Below are 12,060 nucleotides of genomic sequence, written 5' to 3'. Positions count from 1 at the left end.
ACATTATCAGATGCCTCTTCGATTGACTCCTGGCCCGACACACATTAACGGTGACGGCCAGATACAATATGCTGATCCAGTCTACGTCTATGTCCCTTTTACAACCACTGATCTATTTAATTGGAAGACCCATAACTCCTCTTACACCGAAAAGCCTCAAGCCATGACGGATTTGTTTACCTCTATAGTCCAGACACATAATCCCACTTGGGCTGATTGCCAGCAATTGTTGATGACATTGTTTAATAATGAGGAAAGGACAAGAATAAATCAAGCGGCAATTAAAGCGCTGGAAGAAGTGGCCCGTACACAAAATCAGGCCAACCCAGCAGCATGGGCCGCAGCCCATTATCCAAACACCGGTCCAAATTGGAATGTCAATGGCGCAGACATGGTCCATTTAAAAGCTTACAGGGACGCTATTATTGCTGGCATGAAAGCTGGAGGGAAGAAGGCGATTAACATGTCTAAGACGCCTGAGGTATTACAGAAATGTGATGAATCGCCCAGTGTCTTTTATGACCGATTATTGGAGGCATACCGTTTGTATACCCCCTTTAATCCAGAGGCTCCTGAGAATTCCCGGATGGTTAACTCTGCCTTTGTCAGACAAGCCTACGGAGATATAAAGCGCAAGCTACAAAAGTTAGAAAAGTTAAAAGTTAGGGTTTGTAGGGATGTCCATAACCCAACTAATGGAGGTAGGAAATAAGGTATACATGAATAGGGAGACAGAGACAAAGAAGGAGGAAGAGCGTAAGATGCGTAGAAAAGCAGATATGCTAGCGGTAGCTATCGCAGGCGTAGATAGAAGTGAAAAGGAAGTGTATAGGGGAACGGATAAAGGCGAGAATAAATGGAATAGGGAACCCTTGAGTAGGAATCAATGCGCGTATTGTAGGGAAGAAGGGCATTGGAGAAGTGAGTGTCCACAAAGGGAACAGTATGAGAGAGACAGACCTGGGGCAGGATATAGTAATTATAGAGGCAGAGCGAGAGGTAGAGGAGGTCCTGGAGGGAATAGTGGTAATAATAGAGGAAGTGTTAGTGGAGACAGGTACTATCCAGCAGCTCAGAGACCCCGAGATAGAGAAGATAGGGACTTTGTGGGGTTGGCTTACACAGTCATGGAGGACTATTGATACCGACCGGGCTCCATCCCCCTTGGCCGAGCGGAGGCTATGGTCGATGTAGCAATAGGGGGAAAAAGGAGTGCTTTCATGATTGATACTGGTGCTGAACATTCGGTGGTGACTGACCTAGTTGCTCCTCCATCTGGAAGAACTATCACCGTAATAGGAGCAACTGGAAGGAGTGCTGCTAAACCGGTTCTTAAAAGTCGACTCTGTACATTGGGAGGCCACGTAGTGAAATATCAATTCATTTATATGCCTGAATGTCCAGTCCAACTGCTAGGACGTGATTTGTTGTCAAAACTACAAGCACAGATAACATTTCTACCTAATGGAACAACATCTTTAAAGTTCAATGGAACTTCAGGTATAATGACAATATCTGTACCAAAGGAAGAAGAGTGGCGACTTTATACAGTGTTGACTAGCCAAAACCCTAAGAGTGATGAATCCTTGTTCAATATACCAGGAGTATGGGCAGAGAACAACCCACCAGGACTTGCTCGCAATATTCCACCAATTCGAATTGAACTGAAACTTGGGGTTTATCCAGTGAGCTTAAGACAATATCATATCCCACAAAAGGCCAAGAAGAATATACAATCATATTTGGATAAGTTCATAAGGTATGGTATCCTAAAATTCTGTACTTCCCCCTGGAACACCCCATTGTTGCCTGTTCAAAAGCCTGGTACAGATGAGTATCGCCCTGTGCAGGACTTGAGAGCAGTCAATGATGCGGTCGTAAGTATACACCCAGTTGTGCCCAATCCATATAACCTGCTTGCTTTAATTCCGGTCGGGGCTACCTATTTTACTGTCCTAGATCTCAAAGATGCCTTCTTTTGCCTTCAAATTGCTGCGGAAGGCCAGTGTATCTTCGCATTCCAATGGGAAAATGCTGTAACGGGCTCGAAGCGCCAGATGACTTGGACAAGGCTGCCCCAAGGGTTTAAAAATTCACCTACCCTATTTGGATCAGCTTTAAGTCAAGACTTACTGGATTTCAAGTCCATCCCAGGAGAGTGTGTACTATTGCAATACGTAGATGATTTGTTGATAGCGGCAGTTACAAGAGAAATATGTCAGCAAGCAACACATGATTTACTACACATTCTCTGGAAGGCAGGATACAAGGTGTCCAGGAAGAAAGCTCAGTTGTGTCAGCCAACTGTCAAGTATCTGGGATTCCATATCTCTGAAGGTCAAAGGATAATGGGGCCACAGAGAAAAGAAGCTGTATGCCAAATACCAATACCCAAGAATAGAAGACAAGTGCGGGAATTCTTGGGGGCAGCAGGCTTCTGTAGGATGTGGATTCCCAGTTATGCGATATTGGCGAAACCTCTTTATGCAGCTATAAAAGGTACAGAACACGATCCCTTCCTGTGGACCCCTGAACAGCAAAAGGCATTTGAAGATGTGAAGAAGGCTTTGATGAGTGCCCCAGCATTAGATCTACCTGATCATACACGCCCATTCTACTTATATGTACATGAGCAAAGAAGAATGGCTGTGGGAGTATTGACACAGTACTTGGGATCATGGCAACGACCTGTTGCATATATGTCCAAACAACTGGATGCAGTGGCCAGTGGTCTTCCACCTTGTCTAAGAGCCGTAGCTGCTGCCGCTCTGCTGGTAGCCGAAGCTGATAAACTTACTCTGGGTCAGGAACTCTATGTGCGAGTCCCGCACGCAGTACAAACATTGCTAGACTCTAAAGGCAATCATTGGTTTAGTAACAGCCACATGACTAAGTATCAAGCTATGTTGTGTGAGAACCCGAGAGTGCACCTAGAGACTGTTAGCACCTTAAATCCAGCTACCCTTTTGCCACAGCCTAGTGAGAGTCAACATGATTGCCTGGAGGTGATGGATGAAGTGTTCTCAAGTAGACCAGACATTCGTGACTTTCCCATTCAGAACCCTGATGTCCAGTACTATACGGACGGCAGTAGTTATGTGAAAGAAGGGATTCGCTATGCAGGATATGCAGTAACAACCATAGACAAGGTGATAGAAGCTCGGCCATTGTCAAAAGGAACATCGGGACAGAAGGCAGAACTAATTGCACTCACACGAGCGTTACAATTGGCTGAAGGTTTAAGAGTGAACATCTACACGGATTCCAAGTATGCGTTTTTAACCACTCATGCCCACGGAGCTTTGTATAAAAAAAGAGGATTATTGAACTCAGAGGGTAAAGAAATCAAGTACGCAGCTGAGATATTTCAACTACTGGAAGCCGTGTGGGAACCGAAAGAGGTTGGTATCATACATTGTCGGGCGCATCTGAAAGGAGATGGTGATGTAACCAAAGGAAATCGGATGGCAGATAATGCAGCTAAGCGTGCCGCTGAATCAGGAAGAGAGGAGTATGTGGAACATATAACTGCTCTTATACCGACCCCACTGTCTCAGTGGACTCCAGTTTATACAGCTCAAGAAGAAGAGTGGTTAAAGACTGAAGCTGGGAAGTACCTGGAGAACAATTGGTATCAGTTAGAAGATGGAAGAATAGTTATCCCAGCATCACTAGCTGTAGAAATTGTCCAGAACTATCATAACGGGACACATTCTGGAAGAGATAGTATGGAAGAATCTCTCAGAAAACATTTCTACATACCAAGATTGTCCAACTTGACTCAAGCCATTGTACGAAGATGTGTGATATGTGCCAAGAATAACGCAAGGCAAGGACCAGTGAAACCACCGGGAGTCCAGTATATGGGGGGACTCCCTATGTCCGATCTTCAAATAGACTATACGGTAATGCCTAAATCCGGTGGACATCGCTACCTACTAGTAATTGTGTGTACCTACTCAGGTTGGGTAGAAGCATGTCCTACTCGTACAGAGAAAGCAGGAGAATTTGTGCGATTCCTGTTGCGAGAAATAATACCCCGATATGGACTACCATGTTCTATAGGATCGGATAATGGTCCAGCCTTTGTTCACCAGTGCCTACAACAACTGACTCATATGCTTGGTATTAAGTGGAAGCTTCATACGGCATATAGACCTCAGAGCTCTGGGAAAGTAGAAAGGATGAATAGAACTATTAAGAACCAATTGGCAAAGATGTGTCAAGAGACTCAGCTTAAGTGGAATGTTCTTTTGCCCATAGCTCTGTTGCGTATTCGTAGTACACCTACCAGAAGGATGGGTCTCTCACCTTTTGAAATCATGTATGGGCGTCCACCTCCCGTACTTGGTAACTTAAGGGGGGATTTGAGTCAGTTGGGAGAAGGAATTACCCGGCAGCAGGTTGTAGAGTTGGGTAAAACTATGGAGGAGGTACAAAAATGGGTACAAGATAGATTACCTGTGAATATTTATCCCCCTGTTCATAGTTATCATCCAGGAGATCAAGTATGGATAAAAGAGTGGAACAGTGTACCGTTGGGGCCTAAGTGGAGGGGTCCCTATGTTGTTCTTTTGTCTACCCCTACAGCTATAAAGGTGGCCGAAGTGACTCTGTTGATTCATCACTCCAGGGTTAAACCAGCATCAGTAGATTCTTGGCAAGTTACACCAGATCCAGAGAATCCCTGCAAGATCCGGTTAAAGCACACGACTCAGTCAGAGTGACGAGGAGATATCGGGATTTCAAGTGTGTTTAAAGAGATCAGCAAGTAAGTGTTTTGACGGCCATAATAAAGCCTGACCACTTACCCACGTGACATAGCCAGAGTGTCTTGAAGGGACCTCTGTGAAGGGAAGAGAGGACCTGCAGAACTCCATTCCTTGCAGCCCTTACATCCTGGAAGCTGAGGTGCCATCGCACAGACGAAGAATGAGGATGAAGACGTCAAGAGAGATGCACCTGATAATGTATATATTTGTGTTTTTAATTATTCAGGAAGGTAGAGGTACCGACACACCTAGCTGTGAGGTTTGCATTAAGACTACTATAACAGGTAATCATATTTCCCAGACCCTTATTTGGCATTCACAATATGAGTGTAAAGGATATGTATCTAGGTGTAGATACTTAGGTATAGATTATAGTGTATGCCATTTAGGAGTAGGAGAACCTAAGTGCTTCAATCCAGAGTATCAACCCCGTACAATTTGGTTGACCCTCCGGAATGGAGACTCACAGGGGACCCTAATAAACAAGACAGTATTAGAAACCGTACATTCTTCTGGTGTTCTGCTATTTGATGCATGTAAGGCGATATCAAGTGGTAGAAAACCGTGGAATGTATGCGGGGATCTTAAATGGGAAAGAGCGTATGGGTCCAATGATAAGTATATTTGCCCCAGTAGTAGAAACAAGTAGTCCAGATAATGCCCAGATAAGGTGTCATGCCTTAATTATGATATCCTCTTACTTCCTGGTTCCACGGAGCTTAGCCACACCTCTTTATGACACGGTCTCCCTATTTAATCTGACCGCACCAGCTGATCGACGCTGGATTATCGAACTACGTTCCGTACTCACGAACCGGCTGCAACATCGTTGTGAAAGCCCTCTGTTACCGGACCGGACTGGAAGACTTCAAGTTCCCTTCACCTTTCCTCATCCACGACTAAAGCTGAACTCTCACCATTCAGGATAAACCGCCTCTGAGGAGATCTCGGGAACCAGTGTTCTATGTGCCGGAAGCTAAGTAAAACCCCTGTGATAAGCGTTGCATCTCAAAGCTGTTATTTCCTGTCTCCAAAGTCCTACGTTAAAACAAACCCGTTACAGCTAACTTCAACTCATACTTTGTCTCAGTTAGCTGCATCTGTCTTACTTCAGTTAAAGTCTATGGAACAGCTATTGTAACTTCTTATCACCTAATTAATTAATACTACTAAAGGACTCTTTCTGATTCAGTCACCGTTTACTACTTAAAGCTACAGTGCATATAATTGTGGACTTCAGTTATCGTTTACTACTTAAAGCTACAGTGCATATAATTGTGGACTTCAGTTATCGTTTACTACTTAAAGCTACAGTACCTGTAATTGGAATTAAAGTCAATACCTTTTACTTTTTATAATAAATATTCAAACTATAAAGAAATCTGCAGTTGTGTTCCTTCATAACAAATGTTTAGACGTGACAGAATAATCCAGCCATTGTAATGGATCCAGCAGATTTCGATTCTACTATAACTACGCTGAATCAAAGAGTTGATACACTAGCCCAAGGTGTGCAAGACCTGCAAGTTACTAACGAAAGAATTCTCACTTATGTCAGAGATCTACAAACTCATACTCCTCATACTGTTCTGCACTCGGCTAGTGATCCTGCTGTATGTAACCCAGAAAAGTTCTCTGGAGATCGTTCAAAATACAGGGAGTTCCTCAACACCTGCAAATTATTAATTGCTTTGAAACCCAGATCTTATCCTACAGAAAGAACTAAAGTGTGTTCGGTTATTTCCTTTCTAAGAGGTGAACCTATGTCATGGGCCCATTCCTTTCTGGAAAACGACGACCCCATCTTAGACTCACTGGATGAATTTTTTGAAGCCATGTCTCTTCTCTATGAAGATCCTAACAAACAAGCTACAGCTGATTTAACAATCAGAACTCTGCAACAAAGAAATAGACCCGTTGAAGATTACATTGCTGAATTTAAAAGATGGGCTGTAGAAACGCAATGGAACGACATCACATTGCGCAACCAATTTCGTATTGGGTTATCTGAAGCTGTAAAAGATGAACTGTCTAGAACATAACTTCCTACTACTTTGAACGCTCTAATTCACTTATCAATCAGCATTGACAGAAGATTAAGAGAAAGAAAGGCAGAAAAAGCCCTTTTTCATTCTAAAGACCGTAAACCTTTTACTCCCTCAAAAGCTCCAGAAAATACTTCATTTCATCCTCCAAAGCCTCCTGACAACCCATCCGAACCAATCGAACCTATGGAAATAGGGGTAATAAGAAGTCCTCTCACTCCTGAAGAGAAGAACCAAAGACGTCAATTAAACCTATGCATGTATTGTGCCTCTCAAGATCATCTGGTCTCTGATTGTCCCTTATTAAAACGGACAAGGGCCGGTAGACAAGCCTATACCTCTGCGATCTTCAGTGCACTCCCCTCAACACCGACCACTCCGTTCACACCTATATCCCTTGTAATACAGTGGGATAAGGTGAGAATTGTTACTGAAGCTATCATCGATTCAGGTGCAAATGGAGTATTCATCGATTCAACCTTTGTAACAAAGAATAAAATTCCTTGTGTTCAAAAAGCCATTTCTGTTCCTATTAAAGTGATTGACGGCTCCTTTATCTCCTCGGGACCGATTCTTCATGAAACCATCCCTCTAAAGGTAACCACCAATCATATTCATACTGAATTTCTAGTATTTGATGTTATTCCATCACCTCTCTATCCCGTTATAATAGGGATCAACTGGTTAAGGAACCACAACCCTCAAATTTCATGGTCTCCTTTCTCTATCACCTTTAACTCACATTATTGTAAAGAAACATGTTTACAGCAAATTCCTATTCTTCAGATCTCCAAAGAACCAACGATACCTTCTTGTTATTCAGACTTTTCAGACGTATTCAGTAAAAAAGAAGCTGAAACGCTCCCACCTCATCGTTCCTACGATTGGCCTATAGACCTCATACCTGGTGCCCCTATGGATAATTCAAAAGTCGATTGTATTATCAACTGGCCTGTTCCCGCTACAGTAAAAGAATTACAGCGATTTCTAGGGTTCGCCAATTTCTACAGAAAATTTATTAAAAACTACTCTGAGATAGCTCACCCACTCAATCAACTTAACAGTAAAAAACATCCCTTCAATTGGAACGAGAAGGCTCAAACTGCCTTCAATGAATTAAAGAGAAAGTTTACAACAGCTCCTGTTCTTCAACTTCCAAATCCTTCATATCTTTATGTCCTTGAAACGGATGCTTCGGAAATTGCAATTGGAGCTGTCCTTTCTCAACACAAAACTCCTCAAGAACTTCTTCATCCTGTCGCCTTCTTCTCACGATCATTATCTCCTGCCGAAAAGAATTATCCTACAGGAGAAAAAGAATTATTAAGTATCAAAGTGGCTTTAGAAACCTGGAGACACCTTCTTGAAGGCGCTCAGAACTCTTTAATCATTTATACTGACCATAAAAATCTCGAATATCTTCACTCCAATAAAACACTGTCTGCTCGACAAGTAAGATGGAATCTCCTTTTTTCCCGGTTCAACTTCCAAATCGTCTTTAGACCTGGGTCTAGAAACAAAAAGGCTGATGCCCTCTCCAGGATCCATAAAGACACAAAAATTGAACCTCCTTCGCCTAAAGTCATTGGAATCTTATCTTCTCTTATTGATGACATTAAAGATCTCAGTGAAGATGCTCTCGAACTTCCTAAATCAATGAAATTATCCAAGAAAAACGGTCTCTACTATTTCAAAGACCGGATTTACGTACCTCCCTCTTTCAGAATTAAAGTACTCGAATTTATTCATGATTCTCCTCTGGCAGGTCATCCAGGTATAAAAAAGACCCTTGAATTGTCTAAAAGATACTATTGGTGGCCTCGTCAAGACCAAACTATTGAATCTTATGTCAAATCTTGTTCTGAATGCCAAAGATCCAATCATATGTCCTCTTTATTCAAGAAATTACATGAAAATCTGGAATCGGCCTCCTCCAATCAAAAGAAGTTTTTTGATACAAAAAGACAACCTTCACCTTCTTATAAAATCGGTGATCTTGTCTGGCTATCTTCAAAGAACATCTCTACAAATCGTCCATCAAAGAAGTTAAGTTCTCTTTTTCTTGGTCCTTTTCCAATAATATCGGTTATCAACCGTAATGTTGTTAAATTGAAACTTCCACCAACTTTAAAGCTACATCCTGTTTTTCATGTGTCCTTGTTGAAGCCTCATCATCCTGACCCTTTCCAAAGAAATGTCACTACTTCTCCTGATCCCATATTGGTCCAGGGTGAAGAAGAATACGAAATTCAAAGTATACTGGATTCAAGGATCCATCGTGGCTCCTTACAATACCTCATCAGATGGAAAGGATATGGAGTTGATGAAGATACATGGGAAAACTCCTCTGTCGTTCATGCTGACAAATTAATTTCCAAATTTCAGAAACGTTACCCTTCTAAGCCTAGTCAATAGCACCCAGAGGTTGCTCATTAAGGAGGGGATACTGTCATGCCTTAATTATGATATCCTCTTACTTCCTGGTTCCACGGAGCTTAGCCACACCTCTTTATGACACGGTCTCCCTATTTAATCTGACCGCACCAGCTGATCGACGCTGGATTATTGAACTACGTTCCGTACTCACGAACCGGCTGCAACATCGTTGTGAAAGCCCTCTGTTACCGGACCGGACTGGAAGACTTCAAGTTCCCTTCACCTTTCCTCATCCACGACTAAAGCTGAACTCTCACCATTCAGGATAAACCGCCTCTGAGGAGATCTCGGGAACCAGTGTTCTATGTGCCGGAAGCTAAGTAAAACCCCTGTGATAAGCGTTGCATCTCAAAGCTGTTATTTCCTGTCTCCAAAGTCCTACGTTAAAACAAACCCGTTACAGCTAACTTCAACTCATACTTTGTCTCAGTTAGCTGCATCTGTCTTACTTCAGTTAAAGTCTATGGAACAGCTATTGTAACTTCTTATCACCTAATTAATTAATACTACTAAAGGACTCTTTCTGATTCAGTCACCGTTTACTACTTAAAGCTACAGTGCATATAATTGTGGACTTCAGTTATCGTTTACTACTTAAAGCTACAGTGCATATAATTGTGGACTTCAGTTATCGTTTACTACTTAAAGCTACAGTACCTGTAATTGGAATTAAAGTCAATACCTTTTACTTTTTATAATAAATATTCAAACTATAAAGAAATCTGCAGTTGTGTTCCTTCATAACAAATGTTTAGACGTGACATAAGGATTATAATTATTGTCCATATTGGTCTTGTGTAGGGTGGGCAACTTGGGGACAGACAGTAGATAGGGATATGATTGTTACTAAGTTGCCTACCAAACCATATTGTAAGTCTATGGAATGTAACCCAGTCCATATACTTATTAATAATCCTGAACAATTTATAGATAGGTTCGGAAACTTATTTGGGTTTCAGATATATGGGACGGGTTTGGATCCTGGGACAATATTATTTATATGAATAGAGACCGAGACCGTAGCATCCCAAACTCATCAGGTTTTCCATTCTTTTTATGAAGAGATGAGTGTAGAAAATAAGATCCCCCATAATGCTAAAAACCTGTTTATTGATCTAGCTGAGAGTATTGTGACCAACTGCTATGTGTGTGGAGGTACTAATATGGGAGACCAATGGCCCTGGGAAGCAAAGGAGGTAATGTATTCTGGTTCTGAGACAATTGAACAAATAATATCTTCTCAAGCCGATTATCAAATGAGTGTTAGAGGTAAATCTGAGTGTCGATTAAAGACCTCCATTATAGGTTATGTTTGTATAGCAAGGAAAGGAATAATGTTTAATACATCTGTAGGAGAACTGACTTGTCTAGGGCAAAAAGCTTATGATGATAATACAAAGAATACAACCTGGTGGTCGGCTTCAAATGTCTCAGAACCACCTAACCCGTTTGCAAGTTATACCAATTTAAAGGACGTGTGGTTTGATCTATCTATTACATCTAGTTGGAAAGCCCCAGCAAATTTGTACTGGATCTGTGGTAAGAAAGCCTATTCGGAGTTACCACAGGACTGGGAAGGGGTATGTGTGTTAGGTATGCTCAAACCATCCTTCTTCTTGTTGCCTATTGAAACAGGAGAGACTTTGGGAGTTAAAGTATATGATGTGAATCATAGGAAGAAAAGAGGACCCCTAGAGATAGGTACCTGGGAAGATAATGAATGGCCTCCCCAGCGTATTATAGATTATTATGGGCCAGCTACATGGGCAGAGGATGGTACTTTTGGATATAGAACCCCAATATATATGCTCAACCGTATTATAAGTTTACAGGCAGTGGTTGAGATAATTACCAATGAGACATCGCAAGCGCTCAATCTCCTAGCGAAGCATAATACTAGGATGAGGACAGCCGTTTACCAAAATAGATTAGCTTTGGATTACCTATTGGCAGTAGAGGGAGGTGTATGTGGGAAGTTTAACCTAAGCAATTGCTGTCTTCAAATAGATGATGAAGGGCAAGCAATAGCTGAGCTTACTAGCCATATGGTTAAACTAGCGCATGTGCCTACTCAGGTATGGAAAGGGTATAATCCAAGTAGTTGGTTTGGTAACTGGTATGAGCAGTTTGGAGGACTTAAGGCATTGGTAGGTGGAGTCATGCTAATCTTAATGTTGTGTCTTCTCCTGCCATGTCTTGTTCCTTTGGTAGTTAGATCTGTGCAGGGCATTATAGAAAATATAGCAGAGAGAAAGGCTGCTGCACAGATAATGGCTATATATAGATATGAGGCTCTAAATCAGGGAGAACCAGTACAGGAAGAGGAATGTTGAGGGATTCATGTTTTTAGGGAATCGCAAAGTCTGGTCTGGTTCATGGCAACCTGAGGTATATGCAAACTACGGTTAAGTGATGCCTCTGGAATTGTGAAAATATCAGAAGCATCAAAGGGGGGAATGTGGTGGAATCTCGGTGAAAATAAATTTAATAGGCCGAGATTACCACGTGGCATGTGTACGTGCATATACTGGTGTATCGGTCGGTTGGTTGCACGTGGCAAAGATACAATCAGTAGTGTACGGAGCACGTGCGAGAATACAGGATGTAGTATTCCCCTCCTCCATTGTGCTGGGCAAGCCATGTGGTCAAACAGGAAGTTAGTTCTTGTTCGATTGATTGGGTAAGAGTATGTGTGGGTGGAGCTTATTATGGGAGGAGTTGCATGCCTATATAAGGAGCCTACACTATTGTCCGGGGCTCAGATCTTGTTGTATTTTGGTGACATTAGTCCCTCTGAGTCCCGTTCG

The 12,060-nt window shown here is 42.1% G+C and overlaps 1 protein-coding gene across 3 annotated transcripts in view; it reads left to right on the top strand.

Annotated features, from left to right (window-relative positions):
- Nucleotides 1-12,060, top strand: part of ZNF385C (zinc finger protein 385C) — an 845,536-nt gene that overhangs the window by 560,636 nt on the left and 272,840 nt on the right. The window lies entirely within an intron of this gene.

Source organism: Pelobates fuscus, chromosome 6, assembly GCF_036172605.1.
Source record: "Pelobates fuscus isolate aPelFus1 chromosome 6, aPelFus1.pri, whole genome shotgun sequence".
Taxonomy (NCBI): domain Eukaryota; kingdom Metazoa; phylum Chordata; class Amphibia; order Anura; family Pelobatidae; genus Pelobates; species Pelobates fuscus.
This window is presented reverse-complemented; position numbering and strand designations above follow the sequence as displayed.